Consider the following 12,356-nt stretch of genomic DNA (forward strand, 5'->3'; position numbering starts at 1 on the left):
TCAAAATAAGCAAAACTTTGAATTAGATGGGAGTTCTCCAAGATATATTACCATAAGAGTTTTTATCCTGTTGACATGAATTTCATTCTTTCCTGTGACTAGGTGAAAGCTCTTGTTTTTGACGTTGAATTATAGTTGATTTACAATACAATGCAGTGTTATTTTCTGCTCTACAGCAAAGTGATTCAGTTATACATTTGTGTGTGTGTGTATATATATATATATATATTTATATTATTTTCCATTGTGGTTTATCATAGGATGTTGAATATAATTCTCTGTGCTACCCAGTAGGACAGTGTTGTTTCTACATCCTATGTATAAAGCTTATATCTGCTCACCCCAACCTCCCACTCCATCCTTCTCCCAACTCCCTGAACCCTTGGCAAGTCTGTTCTCTGTGTCTGTGAGTCTGTTTCTGTTGTGTAGGTAAGTTCATTTGCGTCATATTTTAGATCCCACATATATGTGATATCATATGGTACTTGTCTTTCTCTCAAACTTTACTTAGTAAGTTAATCTCTACTTGCATCTTTCTCTACCATTCTTTATAATGTTATGCCTCCTCTCTTCCAGTTGTGCATATTTCCCGTCTAACCCCAGTAAGCATTTGAATGTTTTGAAGTCTGTTCAGTTTCTTTATGTTATTCATTACCTCTACTTGACCAGCAATTTCTGTCAGTTTTATCCTCTGAGTCAGAGCTTAGCAAACTTTTTCTTTAAAGGACAAGCTAGCAAATGTTTTAGGCTTTGCAAACACTAAGTTGTCTGTCAACTTCTCAACTCCTCTGTTTTCCTCCCAAATCATCCATAGACAGAATGCAAACAATTAGAAATGACTCTGCTCTGCTCTAACTTTATTTATGAAAATAGGCAGCAAGCTGGATTTAGTTCACAAGCTGTTGTTTGCTTGATCCTGCTCTAGATAATCCTGTGATAAAGCGTTTTATCCAGAACATTATATCTGTGAAATGTTCTATTTAAAAAAATCCTGTAAAAAATGAAATATACACCTATCATAGATTTAAATTATCTGAAATAAATGGTGCTATTGAGAGGCCTTCACCTTTGTTGACTTAATAGTATTCCCAATCATATTGGGAAAAAATATTAACCAAAAAATTGACAAAATCTTTATTTTAAACTTAGTAAGTCTTAATAGCTTAAAGTTCAGCTTGAACCATCTTTGCAGTGAAAGTCTTTTTTATTCCTTAATATTTATTCTTTTGGCTTAGTCCAAGTTTAGTTGTGGGACATGGGAACTTTGGCTGTGGCATGTGAATACTTGGTTGCTACATGTGGGATCTAGTTCCCTGACCAGGGGTGGAACGTGGGCCCCCTGCGTCGGGAGCGCAGAGGCCCAGCCACTGGACCACCAGGGAAATCCTCACTGGAAGTTTTAAATCTATCACTTCTCCTCCTTCACAGCCACCAATATAGTTCAGTTCCTTGATTCTCCTTTCTTTTCCATTTTATCTTTAAAAAGTTATTGCACGCATGTGAGGGAAAAAAATGAAAAATAACAAAATACATCTAAAGCAGATCTGTTCTACCCTAGAGCCCTAATTCCTGTCTCAGAGTCAGAGTTAGCTTTCTGTGTATTCTCCTGCTATGTTCTATACATATGTAAGTACAATGAATGTGGATGTGTGCACACGTTCTTTTCATCTTTTCTTTCACGTAGTCTGAGAATCCTTTTAAAAAATCTAGGTATCACTCAATGTTGTTCTACTACCTAGAGTCAGAATCAGAACACTTAATGGAGAAAATATATGTAAAACCTATGAGCTGATAATTTCCTTCAGGCATGTTTCCTACCACTTCTTTATTAATTTCTTATGTTCTATACTCCTTAGATTTTTTTCTATCTATATGGTGGAAGGGAGAAAGGAAATGATAATGCTGTATCATAAACATTTTATGAGGATTGTGGGTTACTGTCTGTAAAACATAAAGCATAAATAAGTATTCCATAGTAACTTGGGAATAGTAGTGGGAGGGGTGCTGGTTGTATGTACAAAGAGCTGTTGTACAATGGAGGGATTACCAAAAATGACGCAGTACTCCATGGTATTTCCAAGTTTAAAATTATTTTAAGTGTATAATTCCATTTAATCTTCATTTGCACATCCACCAATTTATTCACAGTAACTGGGGCATAGTGAAAAATCAAATGTTAGATAATATTGATAGGGTCATTGATTTCAAAGACCTCATATTCTAGAATAGGAAGCAGATGGCATATCAACCAGCACATAATGTTAGTGATTGCACATTATGGAGAGGAATCTGCAGGTAATAAAAAGGTGATAGGGTGCAGGTTTAAGAGTGTTTTGCTACTGAATTGAGATCGCTGGGGTATTGGAGCTGTAGTCCACATGAGTATCATTGTCCTAAAACATAAAATGTCAGCAATGGCTATGGGGTTGGGCAACCAAGTGGCCTTGTTTAACCTTAAGGGACTTAAGAACACTCCTAGAACATGCTTTAACCTGAACCCAGGGAAAACAGTCATCAGAGTTCTCACAGAATTTATTTCCCTTAAGACTTGAGGAGCTTAGTAAATAAAAGGTAGGCTTGTACCAAAGAATGTTGGGGAAAGGATGAAATGTATCAACAGAAAAAAATGACAGAAAAAGGACCTTGGGCTAACTTCTTGGTTAAGTGCAATAGCACAAATGGAAAAAGCAACTTGTCCAATGCTTTCTTCAATATTTCTTAACAGAATTTTGAGGACAGAATGAGAGAAAATGCAACCACAATTTCAAGAAAAGTTAGCTCATCCACTTTTGATGAGATATGTCTTTGAGGAAGAAGCGTATAGTCAAATGGTTGTCAGAACTTACTAGGTAGAAGATGAGAGTTGTGTAATCAATTTTAGTCACTTTTAGGCACCTTGTTTTCTGTAGACAAAGAGAAGTCATTGTTTCATTTGGGCCATCTTTTAATAACCCAAAGCATTAACTAAAGTGAGCAATACTTATTATGTAACTCTCAAAAGCATTGCCTACATTAAGGATACTTTATATACATTATCTTATTAATCCACATAACAAACACAGGAAGTAAGGATTAATACCCTACTTTATAGATGAAGAAATGCCAGCTAAGACTCTGAAAGAAAAGAAATAAATTTAGGGGAAACCTGGTATTTCAGTCCAGATATACATGCTCTTCCCCAGACCTCAGTTCCTTACAGACCAGGTCCTTATCATACACTGATGGAAATTAATAAGCTTGCCTATCAAATCAGTACCAAGAATGCCGGGTTATGTTCTTTGCCTATATAACCTCATTTATAGCTAAGATAATGTTGAATCTATTTGAAATCTATTCACTATTTATCTAAACACGTAACTCAGAACTCTAAGGCTTTTCTGGCTCTTCTGAGGTCCAGACCCCAATCTTGTACACAGTGAACAGAGGACAGGGCTGCAGGTGTGCATGTCAGGAGAGAGTTTTGCTGACCAGGAGAGGGGAAAAAAGTGAAAGTGAATTTCGAGTTCAACTCTTTCCCAACCCATACTATAGTCTGCCAGGCTCCTCAGTCCATGGGATTTCCCAGGCAAGAATACTGGAGTGGGGTGCCATGGCCTCCTCCAGGGGATCTTCCTGACCCAGGGATCCAACCCAGGTGTCCTGTATTGAAGGCAGGTTTTTTACCATCTGAGCCGCCAGAGAAGCCCAAGGAGAGGAAAGACAGGGTAGAAAGGTTTGTATCAGCCGCCCTGGTGGTGGACATGCATAAGGGCCGGGGGGAATAGGGCTTTGAGCACACCAAGATCTACTCTGAGACAAAAGCATTTTCATCTATGGATAGAGTCTTCCATGAACAGGGTCAACAGGTGGTCACATGATCAATCAGAACGCCAAGCATTTTAAATGCCAGGGACATGTGTGTGTGTGTGTGGGTGTGTGTTTGAGTGAGTGTGAGAGAGAGAGAGAGCACATGCTTGTGTATGAGATACTCTGAAATCTTAATCTGAGTATTAAGTAAATGTCATTACTTTTTCCTGCGATTTTGTTTTCATTTTTTAAAGTGTAGTATAATTGCTTTACAATATTGTTTCAGTTTCTACTCTACAACATGAATCAGCTCTACATACGCATACCCACTCCTTGTTTCCAGTTTTGTTTTGTTTTGTTTCTCTTTTAGTCTGAAATACTTTGCTATTTCCTTTGCCTACTGTGCCTTTAAGTTCAACTTCTTCCAGGAAGCCTTCCTTGAGCCCATTCATAACCCTCTCTTCTTTGCTTTGTGCATTCCTCTCTTGGTGTGCTCACCACACCATGCTGCATGTTATTTATTCATCTGCTTGTCTCTCTTGCCTCCAAAGGTTCTTGAGGGCAAGGTCACTGCCTTATTAATCTCTGTGTCCCCTGTACCAATCCCTATAGGTATGGCATGAGCATTCTTTGACTTGAAATGAATTATACAAATGGTAAATGAATATTTTCAATTTTGCCCTATGAAAGCAAGGTGGGGTTAATTAGCTGAAGATTCTAGAAACACACTGGTTAAACATCAAGAGCCATTTTCTCTCCCAAATTCAGTTTTTAATCCCTTCCTCTGATTTCCTGGTTTGTGATGAAAGATGTAAAACTGTCAGGGTTTTATGAATCTTGCCACTAGCCTACAAACCCTCTCAAATATGATTCAATTTCATGCAGACAGAGACTCAGAGCAACTTGGCAGTTAACAGCTAATGGCTTTTAAGAGTTTAAGTCAGCCCCAAACATTATTTCAATGAGTTTTTGTGGTTTAATTACCTTAAAACATTAAGTAGTCAAAGAGCCCATCAATACAGATACATTTAGAGATATCAAATGTGCACTGCTCACAAATGCCTTTGAAGGTATCTAATACAACATCTGATTTTGCCAAAAAAAGCATATAAAAAATAGTTTACCTATTTAAGCCTAATGATGTGTGCCACAGTTAAGCTGAGAGAAACGTGAATTCAAAAGGATTCTCTAAACAGCAAAGGAATAGCTTTACAAAGCAAGAGATAGAGCATCTTCTGCTCCACCCTGTTCTCTCCCATACAATGTTAACTTCAAAAGTTGGGCTTAGTGGTTAAGACCCTAGGCTGGATTTCAATTCAGTTCAAATCTCACCTCTGCAATATATAGAGAGGTTAAATAACAGGATAAGACTCAGGGAGAATAACAATTATTATTCAGTTAAGTTTTTGCAAAGATTTCATGAAATAATACATGTAGAAATGGTAATAACAGCTAATATGTGTTAGGCATTCTTTTATTTTAAAAAACTATTTTTTTCTTTTTGCAAATCCTTGCTTTGTTTTTGGTTGCCCTGGGTCCTGGCAGCTGTGCGTGGGCTTTCTGTAGGTGCAAAGAGTAAGGGCTATTCTTTGTTGTGGTCAGGGGCTTCTCACTGCAGTGGCTTCTCTTGTTGCAGAACACGGACTCTAGAGCACAGGCTCAGGAGTTGTGGTGCACAGACTTAGTTGCTCTGTGGCATATGGAACTTCCCAGGCTGGGGATAGAACCTGTGTCCTCTGCACTGGCAAGCAGATTCCTATCCACTGCACCAACAGGGACATCCTAAAAAGGCTATTCTTGTGATTTTGGAGGAGATTAAAAAAAAAGCGACAAGCAGCTTGCAGGGTCACTATCCTATTTTCAGACTATAAAAATGGGCCTTAATATCTCCATTGTGATTTTTCTTATTTAGACTGCAGTGAAGGAAACCAAAGGTTGTCACCTATTTTATGCCTTGTTTCAGATGTCTACAAAACTTGTTTCTATCCTTGGACTCACTGTAACTTCATTACTCTTTTCAAGTCAAATCACATCCCAACCTCAACAATTCAAATTGGTCTAGGATCCCTCACTAACAAAATGTTAATATTTATGAGTAATGCATTTTGGTTTCAGAGATAGGGAGAGAAACCTTCAGGGAGACAGAATGAGTTATTGACCTGCTATAGAATGTGTCATTTGGACAGAGCTGCTTTGTAGGAAGAGATGATTCAAATGCACAATTTCAAGGGGCAATGCAATCTAGTTTGCTAATCTCTCATTATGCTAAGGTGAGGCTTTTGTGAATGCTGACTGCTCATTAGCATCTCTAACCCACAGAAGAATCCAGATAATGGGTGCCAGTTTTATTATCATTATTGAGCATTCTGTTTACATTCCTTTCTTTTTTTGAAAAAAAAAAAAGTTTTATTGGAATATAGTTGCTTTACAATATTGTGTTATTTTTCTGCTTTCATAAAGCCATGATTTAAAAAATTAAGTGCAGTAAAAGGTAAAGACAAACCATTTTCTCTATGATCATGGACAGCACATATTAGGCAATATTTATTTGTTTTTGACTTGAAAGAATTCAAGTGAGCACCTCATAACCTCTGAAGTCACTTATCTCCCTTCCTGAGCCACATCTACCTTGACCACCACTGAGCACGTTTCTTCACATACCAGTTTTGCTCCCACATCAGGCAAGCTGGTGTCTCCTTTTTGAGAAAACGCAGTTTCAAGACTGCACCTAAAATCATTTTTTATCTAATGTATGTGAAGTGTTTTTGCCCATTAGCTGGCTAGAAGGAAATAGTTTTTTTGTGTGTTTGGTTGGTTTTTTAAAATAATTAAATTTACTTATTTTAAATTTAAGGATGTGTTTGTTTTTTACATTAAAGAGATAACAGGGAAGCTGGAATGATAGTAGAAAGCTATAATTTAACATGTGTTATGAATGTGGGCCAGCCAATTCGTGCAAGCTGGCATATTAAACCCCTTGAATGGGGAAAACTCCAAATGCGAGCTCAGAGGTTTCAATTATAAGAGTTTTATTGATATCAAGCTATGAGAAAGGTAAGTTAACAAAGGAAAGAAAGAATACATATAAACTTTTCTGCTTTTTCTTTTTTACTTTTTATTTTGGAATAATTTTAGATACACAGAAAGTTCCAGAGATAGTATAGAGAATTCCCATATACCCTTCACTCAGCTTCCCCTAATGTTAACGTCTTACTTAACCATAGCTGTCAAAACTCAGATCTTAACATTTTCCAGTGCTGTCACTTAAATTACGACTTAATTTGGGCTTCTCCAACGTTTCCACTAGTTTCCTTCTGTTCCAGAATAGAGTTCAGGATGTGTGCATGCAAAGACTCTTCAGTCGCGTCCGAGTCTGTGCAACCCAATGGACTGTAGCCTGCCAGGCTCCACAGTCAATGGGATTCTCTAGGCAAGAATAGTGGAGTGCGTTGCCGTGTCCTCCTCCAGGGGTTCTTCCCGACCCAAGAATCAAACCCACCTCTCTTACATCTATCCACCTGCATTGGCAGGGAGGTTCTTTACCACTAAGTTCAGGATACCCACTCACATTTAGTCCGCATATCTCCTTAGCCTCCTCTGTGAGAGTTTCTGTCCTTTTCTTCTTGTTCTGTATGACTTTGATGGGCTTCCCACGTGGCCCAGACAGTAAGGAATCCGGTGCCAATGTGGGAGATCTGGGTTCAATCCCTGAGTTGGGAAGATCCCCTGGAGGAGAGCATGGCAACCCACTCCATCATTCTTGTCTGGAGAGTCTCATGGACAGAGGAGTTGGAGGGCTACAGTCTATGGGGTCACAAAGAGTCGACTATGTCTGAGCAACTGAGCATGGGCATGTGCGCACACACATGCACACACATGCACACATACGAGTTTGACACTTTCGAAGAGCATTTGTAAACTTTTGCTGGAATATCCCCAATTTTGACTTGCTTAGTGCTCCCTCATAATTAAACTAGGGTTATAGATTTGGGGGAAAAAAACTGCTGAGATGTCCTCTCATTGCATCAAATCAGAGGGTGTGTGATATTATGTCTGGTTACTGATTATGTTAACCTGATTGCTCTGTTGAGGTGTGTCTGTCAAGTTTCTCCACTATTAAATTACTTTTTTCCTTTAAAGACTCTATTTTTGGAAGTAAGTCCCTAAGTGCAGTCCATACTTATGAGGGGAGTGTGTGTTAGTCGCTCAGTCGTGTCCAACTTTGCAACCCCATGGACTGTAGCCCGCAGGCCCCTCTGTCCATGGGATTTTCCAGGCAAGAATACTGGAGTGGGTTAGTAGTATTTGGAATTCTGCTCGTTTATCTTAGCCATAGTTAGATTGACTGTGGTATTATTCCCATCAACCAATGCTTCGAAACAAGAAGAATCATGATAAATACCAACAACGTCAGTTCCTAGTATCCAGATGTATCTAGATGGTCTTCTAAGTGTGGGGGAAGGAAGAGCTACATGTGAGAAACACAAGACTGGTATGAGAACTGTCATGGAGAGAAACTTCCTTTTTTCTCCTCTAGTTGGTTTGACTGGTCTAATAATTAAAATGACATAAGAGAGTAACAGGAGAAAAAAAATGATTTCTGGTGTATGAGACATATATGAGTCAAAGTAGTGACTAAATCAGGCAGCTTTTAGACAAATACAAAATAAAAATTTGGAAAGAGCCAACCAAATAGAGGAGTCTGGGCTTGGGGTAGCTAGTTAGTGACAACGCCACAGGGTTTGTTTACGCAGCCTCCTTGGCCCTTGAATTCCCTGTTTCTCCTCGGAAGGAAGGTTATGACCCACCTAGATAGCGTATTCAAAAGCAGAGACATTACTTTGCCAACAAAGGTTCGTCTAGTCAAGGCTATGGTTTTTCCTGTGATCATGTATGGATGTGAGAGTTGGACTGTGAAGAAGGCTGAGCGCTGAAGAATTGATGCTTTTGAACTGTGGTGTTGGAGAAGACTCTTGAGAGTCCCTTGGACTGCAAGGAGATCCAACCAGTCCATTCTGAAGATCGGCCCTGGGATTTCTTTGGAAGGACTGATGCTAAAGCTGAAACTCCAGTACTTTGGCCACCTCATGTGAAGAGTTGACTCATTGGAAAAGACTCTGATGCTGGGAGGGATTGGGGGCAAGAGGAGAAGGGGACAACAGAGGATGAGATGGCTGGATGGCATCACTGACTCGATGGACATGAGTCTGAGTGAACTCCAGGAGTTGGTGATGGACAGGGAGGCCTGGCGTGCTGAAATTCATGGGGTCACAAAGAGTCGGACACGACTGAGCAACTGATCTGATCTGATCTGATCTGAGTGATAAGGCTGCTGCTCTACTTCCTGGAACAAGGAAGGTAACTTTCACAAGGAAGATTTTAAAAAATCATTTGTTTTATTTTTACTTTTTCAACATTTTTTAAAAAGTTACACTCTTTACAATTATTATAAAATATTGGCTACATTCCCTGTGTTGTGCAATGCATGGGAGATTTATGTCCTCCTTTCAGGGGGACAAGGAAAGTCAGAGTATCCTTCTTGCACCTGCTGTTTCTTAAGTAATTTTAATTCCCAATCATCATTATGGTATCTTTTCAGGTGGCATATTTTGTTCCCCTTAAGGACCAATGAAGTAAGTCACTTAAAATGCATGTTTAACTCTATGAATATGTTAGTAGTTCAGTCATTTCTGACTCTTTGCAATCCCTTGGACTGTAGCTCTTCAGGCTCCTGTGTCCATAGGATTTTTCGGGCAAGAGTACTGGAGTGGGTTGCCATTTCCTTCTCCAGGGAATCTTCCCCACCCAGGAATTGAACTCAGGTCTCCTGTATTGCAGGTGGATTCATTAGCGTCTGAGCCACCAGTGTTTGGCTACATTGAACAATATAAATCTAATGTGCCATTAGATGAACGGAATAATGATTAACCGTGAATCACCCAAGTATTTATTAGGTTTTAATTGCCCTAATAATAATGATAGTAGAAAGTACTAGGATAATTATAAACCTCTCTGGATTGTGGTGTAGTTGGAGAAGCACAGGTTTGGAGCCAGACAGATCTAAATTAACGCCAGGCTTTCATTTTCTTAGCTTCATGACATTGGACAATGCATTTTCCCTCTGTGAAAGTAGATGATAATCTCCATTTTCAGGTTTGTTTAACAGGTTAGAGAGAATGTACCTAAAGCATCTAGTATTGTGCCTGACGCATAGACATTCAATAATTGGCAACCGCAGTGGTAGCAGTCACTGTTGTTAGTATAGTCCTTGCTCCAAGAAATTTGCATCATAAAAAGAAAGGATAAGTTCCTTTAGAGGCAAAACAGTGCATCTTCCAGAGGGGCATGAAGCAAGGGTTGCAGTGAGCAGAGGGAATAGATAGATTTACCTGGTAGCTCAGATGGTAAAGAATCTGCCTGCAATGTGGGAGGCCCTGGTTCGATCCCTGGGTCATGAAGATGCCCTGGAGACAAGAACAGCTACCCCGTCCAGTATTCTGGCCTGGAGAATTCCGCGGACAGAGGAGCCTGGTAGGCCGCAGTCCATGGGGTCGCAAAGAGTCAGGCATGACTGAGTGACTAGCACCTTCACCTTCCTTCCCTGGTGGCTCAGATGGTAAAGAATCTGCTTGTAGTGCAGGAGATCCAGGTTTGATCCCTGGATTGGAAAGATCCCCTGAAGGAGGGCATGGCAACCCACTCCGGTATTCTTGCCTGGAGAATCCCCATGGACAGAGGAGCCTGGCGGGCTGCAGTCCATAGCATCAGAAAGATCAGACACGCCTGAGAGACGAACACTTTCACTTTTTTCTGGCTGGGAAAGTGAGATCTGGCACTTGCTTTTGATGAAGTGCCTGCAGACAGACAGGTGTTCTCCAAGGTTACTGGAGTTCTCTGTTTTATGGAACACCCAGAAAAGACATTTCCACTCAGAGGCAACTTGTTTCATTCATGCACAGCATTAAACTGATTTTAAAGCTGATATTCTTCAGCAGCATCACTGGTTTCCACCACAAGTGGAATAGGAATCAAGTTTTTCTTCTTGTTTTTCTCAGAGAAGAAAACCATTGAGCAATTCCTTAAACCCCTGGCCTAACGTCATCATTGAGCTGACCCTAAGTTTTTATAGGTAAGTTGCTGAATTGCTCTGTGGCTCTAAGTATCAGATCCCTCATTAGTAAAACCATGCAAGTAATAAAATCTGATATGCATGAATACTCTGAGCCATTTTACTCTATCCTCACATCAAATGCTTAACATGGGTCCTTTTAGACAAAGTGTATCAGTCTGTGACCCAATCCCTGCTAGGAAGATCTCATCAGTGACCAAGTAAAACTGAGATGGTTCCCTTGGTGTTATCATTTTATTCATCTTGCCTCCACTTTCACTATGTTCTCTACCATAGTCATCAAGTAAGGTAAGACCCTCTCCCCTCCCCTTAATACAAAATAATAGGCCAGTAAGTATTGTCAATAATCATGCTCTAAACTCATTAAAAAGGGCTTAAGTCATCTCATCCAAAACAAAAATCACATTTCTTCTCCTCCTCCTCCTCTTCGTCTACATCATCATTGTTCATCAGATGTTTTCTACTTGGCCATTGCTAAGGTTTGAATGTTTCTGTCCCCCTAAACTTGTATTTTGAAATCCTAATCAGAAGAGGAAAATATTTGGAGGTGGAGCTTTTGAGAGATAATTGGGTTATAAAGGTGGGAGCCCTCATGATTGGGATTAGTGCTTTTATGGAAGAGGCCCCACAGAGTTTCCTGGCCCCTTCCATCAGGTGAGGGAATAAAGAGAAGTTGGCAATCTTATTGCCCAGAAGAGGGCCTTCTAAAAGCCTGACCATGGTGGTACCCTAATCTCAGACTTATATCCTCCAAAACAGTGAGAAGTACATTTCTGTCTTTACAAACCACTTAGTCTATAATATTTTGTTACAGCATCCCTAGCAGACTAAGACTGTCATCACTGGGCTTTGCTATGTTCATGATCTCATTTAATCGCTCCAACAACTTTACAAGGTAAGTTTTATTATAACTCCCATTTTATGGACAAAGTAGCTGAGGCTTGTTTTGGTGAATCTGCCCCACCTTTTAGAGATACACAAGAGGCTGGAGTTTGAACCACATTTTCTGGTTGCAGTGTCCATTTACAATTCTTTGTACATTATTTTTATCCTAGATCATGTAACTATAGTTAAGTGGCTTACAATCATTTTTTTAAAAATAATTTTATTAATTTGTTTATTTTTGGCTGTGCTGGGTCTTCACTGCTACACGGGCTTTTCTCTAGTTGTGGCGAGCGGGGGCTACTCTCTAGATGCCCTGGAAGGGCATCTCCTTGCAGTGGCTTCTCTTGCTGTAGAGCATGGGCTTCAGTAGTTGCAGCTCATGGCCTCAATAATTATAGTTCCTGGGCTCAATAGTTGTGTTTCCTGGGTTCTAGAGCACAGGCTCAGTTGTTGCGGTGCACAGGCTTAGTTGCTTTGAGGCACGTGGAATCTTTCTGGACTAGGGATCAAACCCGTGTCTACTACATTGGTAGGCAGGTTCTTTACCTCTGAGCCC

Source organism: Bos indicus, chromosome 18, assembly GCF_029378745.1.
Source record: "Bos indicus isolate NIAB-ARS_2022 breed Sahiwal x Tharparkar chromosome 18, NIAB-ARS_B.indTharparkar_mat_pri_1.0, whole genome shotgun sequence".
NCBI classification, from domain to species: domain Eukaryota; kingdom Metazoa; phylum Chordata; class Mammalia; order Artiodactyla; family Bovidae; genus Bos; species Bos indicus.